Source organism: Centrocercus urophasianus, unplaced genomic scaffold (assembly GCF_019232065.1).
Source record: "Centrocercus urophasianus isolate 14NV4802_14NV808 unplaced genomic scaffold, USGS_Curo_1.0 seq_9, whole genome shotgun sequence".
Taxonomy (NCBI): domain Eukaryota; kingdom Metazoa; phylum Chordata; class Aves; order Galliformes; family Phasianidae; genus Centrocercus; species Centrocercus urophasianus.
In genome coordinates this window covers 6,861,998-6,873,798 of record NW_024885532.1, presented here as the reverse complement: position 1 = coordinate 6,873,798, position 11,801 = coordinate 6,861,998, and the positions used below count along the sequence as shown (strand labels likewise).

General features: G+C 36.1%; 1 pseudogene; it reads left to right on the top strand.

Annotated features, from left to right (window-relative positions):
* Nucleotides 1-9,829: 9,829 nt before the first annotated feature.
* Nucleotides 9,830-10,991, top strand: LOC122171486 (annotated as a pseudogene).
* Nucleotides 10,992-11,801: the final 810 nt, after the last annotated feature.

The following is an 11,801-nucleotide window of genomic DNA, read 5'->3' as shown; positions in this document are numbered from 1 at the left end:
GCGAATTTGCAGGTGACACCAAGCTGAGTGGTACTGTTGGCACAATAGAAAGAAGGGATTTCATTCAGAGAGACCTGATCAGGCTTGAAAAGTGGGCCCTCCAAAGAAGGGATCCTGATAGATGGAAAACCCAACGTGAGCCAACTGTGTTTTGCAGCCCAGAAGACAAATGGTATCCTGGACTGCATCAAAAGAGGTCTGGCCAGCAGGACAAGGAAGATGACTGTCCCATTCTACTCTAACTTTGTGAGGCCCCATGTGGAGTATTGAGTACTAAGCCTGAGACTTTAAGCATGGAATAGGCACAAAGGCGTGCCATGAAGATTATGAGAGTATATTCTGGAGAATGATTGAGGAAACTGGGATTGTGTAGCTTGGAGAAGAGTCTGAGGAGACCTCATTGTGGCCTTCCAGTACTTGAAAGGAACATATGAGAAGAACGGAGTCTGAACTTTTCATGGTTTAATAGAGATAGGACAAGGGGAAATAGCTCTAAACTAAAAGTGGAGAAATTTAGATGTTAGCAGTAAATTCTTCACTCCGAGGGCAGTGGGGCACTGGAACATGTTGCTCATAGAAGTTGTTTTTGCCCCATTACTAGAAGTGTTCAGTGCCAGCTTGGATGAGGCCTTGGGCAGTATGATCTAGTGGTAACAATGCCCTTGATGATCTTTAAGGTTCCTTCCAACCTAAGTCATTCTGTGATTGTGTATGGACATTTCTCAGAGCTTTTCCTTTTCAGAGACAATTCCGACAGATCAGGCACATTGTCTCCCAAACGTTTCAGTCACAAATTAATAAGAAAAACTGAGTAGAGGGAAAAAAAAAAAAAGACAGTTCAGCATAGGTATGTATATACGATACATCTTTTTAATAGCAATGACTAAGCCCTTTTAGAAGTGGAATAGCTCTGTTTATAAATACGGAACTTTTGTCTTTTACTAAAGGCAGTATTCAAATGTAAGAACATTGAACACTACACAATCTTTGTTTTCATATTTTAAGTAAATTTATCATGTTTTCAAGTGTTTTATTATATTTGAATTTGAAAAAGCTGTTTATGTGGAAGAATAGATTTTCTCTAGGCTTTCTCATCTATTCTTAACAGAATAAATTGTAGAATCTGAGACAAACGTAAAGTTGCATTTTAATTCACTGTTGACTTAAAATTAACAGGATATAATATACTAAATGCTAAATAATACATGTATCTTGCAGTTCTGAATCTTTCCTATCATAGGGAATTCTAGAGCAGGGTTATAACTTGTTATTTTCAGTTACATGCTTGTAGGTCAAGGACATTGAGAAGTGGCAGACTAAACCACATAAAAAGAATTATTGAAAATATTTTCCAGTGATTTATTGCTAACAGTTAGGTAGTAAAATTATGTAATTCTCCACGGCTGTGCAATACTGAAAACAGCTTGACTGATACTTCCAGTTTGGTTTGATGTTTTCCTGGGAAACAAATTTTACTGTCCTCTCTGATCTCTATATGCTCCAAACACATTCTCAGTTTTATTGTCTATTCTTACTGTTTTACGTATGTACAGAACTCAATAGAATTAAACTGAGGATCTTTCACAGATCAACTACTTATTTTGCAAATAAATTCAGTTTAGAATTTATCAGTTATATTAAAAGAAAAACTTGTTTGCTGTGTATAGAACAAGATTTTAATAAGTAAGACTAATTAAATGATCTCATTCACTGTATTTTGACTTAATAAATTAAAATGGGACTAATACTAGTTTTAGATAAGACATGCACATAATTTCCTCTGGAATGCACAGAACATAGGATTTCTCCACATTTTTCCACAAGACTTATCTTCTACTAAAGACAACATGAGATTTCCCCTATATTCTAGGAGCTAAACATATACTGAACACATTGGGTGCTGGCTTTGGAGTGACTGGCAGACTCAAAACTAGCATAGAGTGCGTATCTATCCGAGTCTTGGTAATGATGCAGACATCTGACATACAGAGATATGCAGACAGGAATAACAGGGATAACATGAGAATCAAGAGGAAGATATGAAAAAAAAAAAAAAAAAAAAAAAAAAAAAAAAAGTCATTTTCCTGTAGAAATAATGGTAACTGTAGGGAGATTAGGTATTCAGGATGTCTTGGAAGTAAATCTGAATGAATTCTGAGAGGGTAAAATTTCCTGAAGCAAGTGATAAAACAAAAACTTCTGGAAACCTTCTTTCAAGTTTGTCTAAAGATGAACTGGAAGTAATGCCGAGGAAAAACACATGACCCTCTTTAATTTGGGATTATAATTTTAATTGCTATTATTATTTCATTTATAAACGTGAATAAATAACAGGCATGAGTGGAGAACACATAATGCAGAAAAATGCATATCACCATATCAAATTTTGCTGCTTCAATTGACTTCTATCTGCAATTTAAAAAATAAGAAAAGAATTAATTAAATTTAATGTTTTTTATCTTTTTTTTTTTTTTTTTTTTTAATGAGAGGTTCTGTAAGAATGCTTTCTCTCTGTCTCTAGAGACGCAGTTCCAATTTGTTTTTAAATCTTAACTTCAAAGGGTGCTTGATCTAGTTTATTGAACAATTTTTTCACCAGACATATTTATTTAAGATACAGTTTGTTTTGTTTGTTTTTCTCCACTTGACCAAGCTAAGTCTTGGGCTTGTAATTGGGCATGCAGTAAATATTGCTACCAGATTTTGCATTTTCACTCCTCTGATCACTAATATGATATAGTTCATGAATGCATGTAGGAACTTGGCAGATATAAAATTGGGCTGCACAACACATAGGAATGCTGATTTCCTACTAAATGTTAAGTTTATAATCAGACTATGAAATGTAGATTACAGAAGATAGTTTGAAGCTTTATTTATTTCTTCAGATTTGTCTTTGAGCTTATTACAATATATAATTCATTCTGGAAGAAATTATTAGTTATATTTTTCAGCTTTCACCTACGTCAATGTTCTTATTGTGAAGATGATTTCAACAGATGTACACCAGATGACAGTGGATAAGGATTAAGGCTGAGCTGTTTTCATTTTCTCATATTTCCTTAGTTCTACCATGTAGAACCACTGCTCATACAAGCTAGAAGTACTTTTCTATTTTTTCTTTATTTGAAATATATATTTTTATTTTCTTTCCTATTCTATTTTTTATTATTTATAAAATATCAGAAACAGAAAGTGAGGGAAGCTAAATCTTACATATCTTTAAAGGTTATTGCTTATGCCAAAAAGTGAAAAAATAAATCTATAACTAATTTTACAGTGTTTCAAATTCTTGAAATAGAGGACAATTATAGGTAACTGAATTTGCCAAGAATGTAACTGTGCTAATAACATGCAAATGAAAAGATGGATACAGAGAAGATTCATTTGCTTTTAAAAGTGGTTCCTAAGGCTGTCAGCTTTCTGCTGGTCTTTTCTATTACCTTGTGAGAATTAAAAAAAAAAAAAAAAAAGAGCTTTTAAAATTACTCTACAACAAATGTAAACATCTGCTACCTCAGTATGATATGAGGTTTTTCAACTTACATGGGAAAGATAGAACTTCTGTCCAGAAATTAGCAATGTGATACAGAAATTGAAAATTGTGGAATTAATTCATTCAAAAATTCAAAAGTGGGAACATTCATTTTTTTTTCCTGCTGTGAAATTCTAATCGGTGAAGCTTTTTATTTAATCTTCATCAAAGTGTCTTCCTGTTACCTAACTCTGAATGTTTCCAGGGTATCTGTGTTCTCAGAAATGGAAGAGCACATATCCTCAGTATGGGAGTCATCCACTTGTGTTTGTGTATTTTGACTATGCACAAGGAAGGAAGGAGCTATCTGTTATAAAATTGTCTTTGGACAGAATGATTTTTAACTTAGACAATTTTTATGTAAATTTGTAAAAAAATTCATAATTCTAGAAGCCCACAGAAGATTTTTAGAAAAGGTAAGAGTGTAGGCATGAAAGGAAAGTATATGAAACTGGAAGAAATGCCAAAGAAACAGCAAATTTTTCTGACAAAGCAAAAATCAGTCTAAAAATTGGTGTATGGCTAAATGAATAAAGATTGCTGAAACAGCAACTATGGAAAGAATATACAAAAGCTGGATAAGGCAGCTAGAAAGTAATTGGGAAAATTACAGGTGAGAATTTTTTCGCCATGTCTTCATCTTGACTTGTAGTATTCTCAAGTAGTGTCGAACAACTTTTTTTAGTGAGTGATCTTTCTGTTAGCATCCATGAAAACAGTAAAAATTAAATGAATATTTGACATGGAAAGATCATTCTGTATGAATTAGTCTGACAGGAGGGAAGCACAACTGTAGAAACACGGTTCTAGGATACATCATTCCAGTTACAGAAAAGAAACTTCATTGTTAAAATATCTTCTAATCTCTTCTAGAACACAGTCATACTTCCGGTCAGTTGCAATATCAGACTGGTATCATTATGCAATATCTTCTCATGGTTAAGGCATTTACCTGATACCGAAGTGGTTTAACTTGGCTTCTTACTCTGAGATATTTTATCTCCCTGATAAATTGTTTACTGCTTATGCAAACTTTCACTAAATATTCATGAATGTATGTAGATGTATTAGGATTCTAGAAATGTTTTAGGATAAAACTGATTTAAATCTAGGACAACAAACATGTTTGTTGTTGTTGTTTTTGATCTCTTTCTTTCCTTTCCCCTTCCCCTTCCCCCACCTCCCCCCCGCCATTTGAAATATTCTAATCTGTATGCCAGAAACACTCTGAAGTAAATCCACATAATCCATAAAGACATGTTTTGAAGACAAAACCATGTTCTGAAGAGAAACCTTATGGCTAGAGATCAAGAAGCATTTTCCTTTTGATCAAGGAACAAGAGAATATTATTATTATTTCACAAGTCAACACAGAAGGGAAAAAAAACTTCTAAAAGCTACCTTGAAAGGTATTAGAAGGAGATGGTATTAAAGTTATTTGGATTATTTACGTCATGCAGAACTCTGGTTTAAAACAATAGAAGCAGAACCAATTTTCAAACAGGTAACAGAGAACTATATTCAATCATACTAAACAATCATTCTCCTCTACTGGTTGAGATGACATTTATGTTACTCTGTACTAAATTGGAATTTGATTGGATTTGAAACACAGATTATGACAAATAGATTTTTTTTTGCTATTTGGATGTAAGGAAGAAGATAATCATGGATTATCTCCATTAGTCAGGCAGTCGGAGAAAGAAAATCCAACATTATTTTCCTTTTAAAATTATTCTGGATAGGCAGAGAGACAGAGATTGCAGAGGGACAGATATTCATATTTGTCACGGTTTTGTGGCTTGTTTTTTTTTTTTGGTTTTCAGTATTCCACATCATAACATCATGTAGCGCACTGAGAGAGAAAGTGTTAATGCTCCAATTCCAAGTACCTATCCATATAGATTACAGAAGTCATGGGATCTGGCCCTTCCAGGTGGGGCAGTCTCTTACTGCCTGGCAGGGGGTGCTGGAGGGAGCTTTCCTAGCCATTCCAATCTTTTCAGGTTTGACTCAGACTCAGGAACTCTCTCTCTCTCCTATTTTATTTAGTTTATTATTCTCAATTTCAATTAGATTGTATTATATTGTGTTATCTTACATTCCAATATCATAGTTAGTAAAATAAGTTTTCCTCTACAGGTCGTTGCTGCTGGTTTATTTTATTTTATTTTATTTTTTTTCCCCCTTCCTTGAGCCCAGCTCCCATCTCCCTGTCCCTTTTCCCTTTCTCTTCCCATTTTGTGGGGCCAGGGAGAGGGAACCGCCCCCCCCCCCCCCCCAGCATCACAGGAATAGATTGATCTAGTTAACTCCGTGATATTCATGTATATAAAGTACTCAAAAATGAAACATGGAGCTCTGAATCCTGAAAAAATTTGTGAGGAAACCTTTTTTTAATTATATTATTTTTTTATATTATTTTTTTAATAAGTGTTTAGTAATTTCAAGTGGCCACTATAATAACAGATAATATTCAAAATGAGACAGGGATGAGAATTTCTGAAATTTCTGAAAAAGGTCTAAAAATGCCCAAATGATTAATATTCCAAACATTTTCATTTAAAAATAATAAAATAAATATCAGTCCGCAACTGAGAAAGGAAAAATATCCTAAATGTGTATTACCATTCCCTTTTTTTTCCTTTTTTCTTTCTTTTTCTTTTTTTTTTTTTTTTTCTTTTAAACCGATATGAAGCTAAACAAAATCAATTCCATTACCAAGACAGTAGCTGAAGTAGGTGGAAAGTTGCTATTTTATATAGACACTGGGTATCAGCTTCCAAATATTGTTTCTACTTCTAGTCTGGATTGCCCATAACGTTATGAAAAGACAGTAGGGTCAGTCTGCAACATCACTTACAAAGTAGCTGTTGAAATTTGATGAATCATTAAACTGAACATAGGTATATTCAAAAATGAATAAAAAGAAGATGTGAATATTACTGGGAGAGTAATCCTCAGCAGTATCTGTTCTTGCTTGGAAAGGAAAGTTCTCTCACTCCCCCACTTCAACAGGACAGAGGAAGAAAATGGAATGAAAAAGTTGATGGGTTAACATAAGGACAGAGGCAAAACAGACTTGGTGCACCCCTGCACCTCCTCTGCCAAAACCTTGTCATGCATCCCCATTACAATAGCTTAAAATCTACGAGATACATATTGAAGGAATCTTAACAGAAAGTCACAGAATAAAGCTAAGCAAAAGAGCTAAAGAGAGAGGGGAATAACAAAGTGATTAAGTATCAGTAAAAGCACTTCTAAATTATTAATATAAACTATTTGACAATTTAATTATATATGTATATTTTCATTTTACCTGTCTTCATTCTTTTATTTTTTTTTTTTTTACTCATTTACTAAGCTTAAACCTTTTTTTTTTTTTCCTTTGTTTGTGAGTGTGTGTTCATTTTCCTAGCAGAATTAAGATAACTCTTTTTCTCCTTTTGTATTCTAAGTAAGTGAATTTACAAACGAAGTTGAAAGAACGAGGTGAAGACAAGAAAATATAGCAGAAACTGTTTTACCTTCAGAATAAAAGCAGCTCTTCTGTGTTGACAGAGATACTTTTAGGAACTTTTAATGAGGCTGCAGTGGTGTGTATGTATTTGCTCTCTATTTGTTTTGGCAGTCATTCTGTTTTTATGATTTTTTTTTTTTTTTTTTCTTTTTTGTCCCCAGCATGCTGTGAGGAAGGAAGATGAAAGGCTTTTAGAGCCTTTTATAAAAGCAACAGCTATCTATTTTCTGTTTAAAATAATTTCCATGCTCTGGTCTAGAGTCTTAAAAGAATGAAATTAGCAGAACACTTTAAAGCTTGTGGTTACTGTAAAAAAGAGAATGTTTAATGTAAGATTTGTGGAGAGATGCTTTTGATTACTTCATGTGTTGACTGCAATTTTTTATTTAATGTTGCCTCATTGTATTAAAATATTTAGGAATGATTAGTGGATGGTGAAAGAATCAGTGTTCTGAATACTTTTTCTTTACTTCTGGTATTAATGTAAAGGGATTAATGCATTTGAAGCTTCAGGTCTCTTGGAACGGGGATGAGAGAGAAGATTTGAAGGGTCCCAGTACTGCATATGGATTCTGAAATCTTTTGCTAATCTGTGATACCAGCACATGCTGGCTGTTACTACCTAAGCTAAAATCAGTCCATCTCACTCCTAATGTCTTACCTTTATTTCCCAACCCAAATCAGAAAGCAGGGTCTCTGATTTCTACTGCTATGTCTCACTGTATATTCCTTCGGGGGCTTCTATTCCCTGATGCTCTTCCTCTGACTAGAAGCTAACTGCAACAGTTGACTAAATATTACTCAACTCAAATAAAGTCTCCACAGTGCCTGGCAGGATCTGTTTCATAAACTGTCTGAAAGTAGCTTACATGCTATTACATACCATTATACTGTTTTTTGAGAATTGATATATTTTATAATGAATGCCTGGACAGTTTTACTTCTGTGCTTCACATCTATGTACAGGAAACTTCACGTGCAGAGATATTCTTCCCTGTACTTTCCAAGTGTTTGTTTCTTTAGGCCTCATGTCTCCTTCTATAGTGAATAAATTCAAACAGAATGCTAAAGAAAAAGAAGAAAGAAATATTCTAAGATTGCTTCTTTGTATTCATTTTCAATATGTACTTCAGAGTATTGTTTTTGAATGTAGCGCATATCTTTCTCCAAAGAAGAAAAAATTTTCACTGAGAGTTAATCATGGTCAAGAGAACTGAGAACAATGGACAAAAATGTCACTTCAGAGTGAGTACACTGAATTACATCAGACTTTTCTCCATGGACACCTATATCTACATGGAAATAGATTATTGGTGCAAAATTGCGCTTGAATTTATTTGCATGGAAAATTAAGAGTTAAGTAATTGATCAAAAGGTGGAAAATGAGAACATGAACATTAGATAAAGCGAAATAAGGCCTGAAGCACAGCTGGAAAAATAAGTGGGGAATGTGAAACATGTCTAAATAACAAGGAATGCCAGTAGACTCAATAGCTATCTGGAAGCTGTGTGAAGTCAAAAGGCCAGAATGCAGCTCACTGAGAAGAGGTATATATACTGCCACAGCTTACTTTCTGTACAGTTAGAAGAGATTTTTTGCAGTCTTCTTGCAAGAACTATTATTCTCAAGAAGAGACTGAAGACCTGTAGGGAAAGAAAGTTAAATAGCTGGGTGTCAATGGTAGGAAAGCTTGTGGCTTTAGGGGTAAGACTCAAGATCTCATTGTTTTAGAATGTTGCTTTACCAAAGCGTAAAAAATAGGGAAAAAGAAATTATGAATTGAAGCAAATCCAGAAAAACTATTCTGTCATATTGATGTATGTTTATTCAGTTGGAGGTTACAAACCAAACCAGCAGAGACCACAAACAACAAATCATTTTCAAGATCAGTTTAGTAACACCTAACAAATACATCTTCTGAAGTTGTGTGTTCAGTTTATCTTAGCAGATAACAACATCCTTTGCTTCACACTCACACCTTATTTGCATCATTGCTTTTTGGCAGTACACACATTGTGAACAGTTATTGACAATGATGAAGTACAGGAAAGGTAAAAGTTCATCAAAAAAGTCTGATGAATACCTGAGACCTCATGAAGAATTGCAACAGCTGCCATCAAACCAAACTGGTGTGTTAGTTTCACAAAAAAAAAAAGTAAAATATGCCATTAGTTTCTTGTGTTTGTTCCTCTCTCTCTCTCTTTTGTGTTTTAAGAAAAAATATTTAAAATTAGATTGTTCTATTACTAACATATAAAAAATATTGTATACTTTGTAAGGGTTGCTCTGAAAGAAATGCCTTCGGCTTTATTTTGTTGACCCATAATACCAGAACTTGATGTGATATTGCAATAGAGGTTTACCCTTCCCACTAATATTCCATTACATTTTGCTGCTGTGTGACAGATGGCAGCAGAACAGATTTTGACAAAATAACATCTGAGATGGAAATGTGTATGAAGCGAAGGTGTGTCAATGGATTCCTCAATGCAGAAGGAAATTGCACCCCTTTAAATTCACCAAAACTTTCTGAATGTTTATGGAGACCAAACAGTGAATGTAAACACAGTGAGGTGGTGGGTGCTATGTTTCAGCAGTGGTGACAGTGTGAAATTTGGACCTTTTTGTGTGCTCCCCTCAGAGAAAGGGAAGAGTGCTTTGAGCATTTGCATTTGAAAAGTGTCTGTTTCCCTGGGGAGATAAGGAGTCACTTGAGCTTTTGAATACGTGCACCTCCACCTCCCTTAGTGTTGGTCTTTCATTGTATTGAAAAATGAGTGACAGCATTGCCACCATGAAAAGTGAAGATGTATTATTTGATCTTTTAGAAAAACATGGTGCTCGACCCTCTTTATCAGGTATGGATTGGGCACGACAGAACTGGTATAACTTGAAGAGTGTTTCAGACCGTAGTAGTATCCTGCAAAAGAACGCTCGTACTCAGGCTGGAAAAGGAAAGTCGTTTATTTGTGCCGTACTCGGGGCTACTTTGAAAGCAGCCGTGGAGTTCCGAGATGAAAAGCATTCGGCAGAAACCCAAACTATACAAGCACTGCAGGAATAGGTTAAAGTAACACAAGAATTGGTGAAAACTCTGCAGACTCAGTGAACCTTGAGGAACAATTAGAAAGAGAGAAATGTAATTCGGCTTTGTTGCAAATGGCTTTTAAGGAACTGCTAACATGTAAGCATGCCAGCGATACTATCGCTCACAATTTGCCTCAAGAAAAAATCTATCCTCTAGAAGGATTGAAAGAAATGAAGGCAAGGTTAGACAAATTAAAGGCCTCTCCAGCCCAGATGCGTCCTTTGATAAAAACTGAATATACATTTGATAACAGTGAGGATCTAGATCCTCACATGAATGTTAAGGAAATTCCCTTCTCAGCCACTGAACTAGCAAAATTGAAGAAAGATTTTCACCGCTCTCCAACGGAATCTGAAACAGAATATGTGTGGAGGGTTAGCCTCACTGGTGGAGACCAGATTCTGCTAACAGAAAAGGAGGCAGAAGGTTATTGGGGACCAGGAGTACTTTTAACTACTGGCAACAGTCGTGCTCCCTGGTCCTTAACACAAAAGGCTGCCTATTGGGCAGGTGTTCTCAACCCTTTAGAACGAGGAGACCCTCTTGCCATCATTGGAACAACTGATCAGTTAGTAGAAAGTGTTCAAAAGGCTGCTTGTCTCCAAATGATGTATGATAGAAAGCTGCAGCCACACCATGAATCACCTATGATTCGCCTGTTGATCCTGAGAGAATGACTGCTTTAATTAGAGGGCGCCCAGAGTCGTTAAAACCTATAGGTATTCAACTGCAAGGAAAAATACAGCTAATGCCTCAGGGAGAGAGAGCCCGGCCAGCGTTAGAAGGAACTGTAAACCCCAACCATCTGCAGTCAGGAAACAAAGCATGGACGTTTCCCAAGAGTTAATTAAGAGTTAATTAACCTCCTCTCCCTCCTATAAATTGGAGCGAGACACTGTCCAGGCCATGGGCAGCCAGTTTCCCCAGAAGAAGCCTGTGAGAGATCGTGTCAAAAGCTTTAGTGAAGTGAACTACATCAACAGCCTTTCCCTCATCTACCAGTCTGGTCACCCAGTCATAGAAAGAGATGAGGTTGGTCAAGCATGACCTGCCTTTCACGAACCTGTGCTGGCTGGGCCTGATCCCTTGGACACTGCACACATGCCATGCAATCTCATCCCAGATGATTTGCTCCATAACCTTCCCTGGTACCAAGGTTAGGCTAACAGTCCTATAATTCCCGGATCCTCCTTACGGCCCTTCTTGAAGATGGGAGTCATGTCAGCAAGACTCCAATCCTCTAGGACCTCACCGGTTAACCAGGAGCGCTGATAGATGGCTGAAACGGGCTCGGCAATCACCCCCGCCAGCTCCCTCAGCACTCTAGGATGCAGCCCATCCGGTCCCATGGACTTGTGACAGTCCAGATGGAGGAGAAGCTCTCTGACTATCTCCACTGGAATCCCTGGGGGCATATTCTGAGCAGCACCCCAGACTTCCAAGGCATAAAAAGTCCAGAGGATAACTGATCTGGCTATTAAAGGCAGATGTAAAGAAGGCATTGAGGACCCCAGCCCTCTTCTTGTCCTCAGTGACCACATTCCCTGCTGCATCAAGTATAGGATGAGAATTATCTTTGGTTCTTCTTTTGCCATTGATATAGTTATAAAAGGATTTTTTATTGTCTTTTCCTGCAGAGGCCAATCTGAGTTCACGT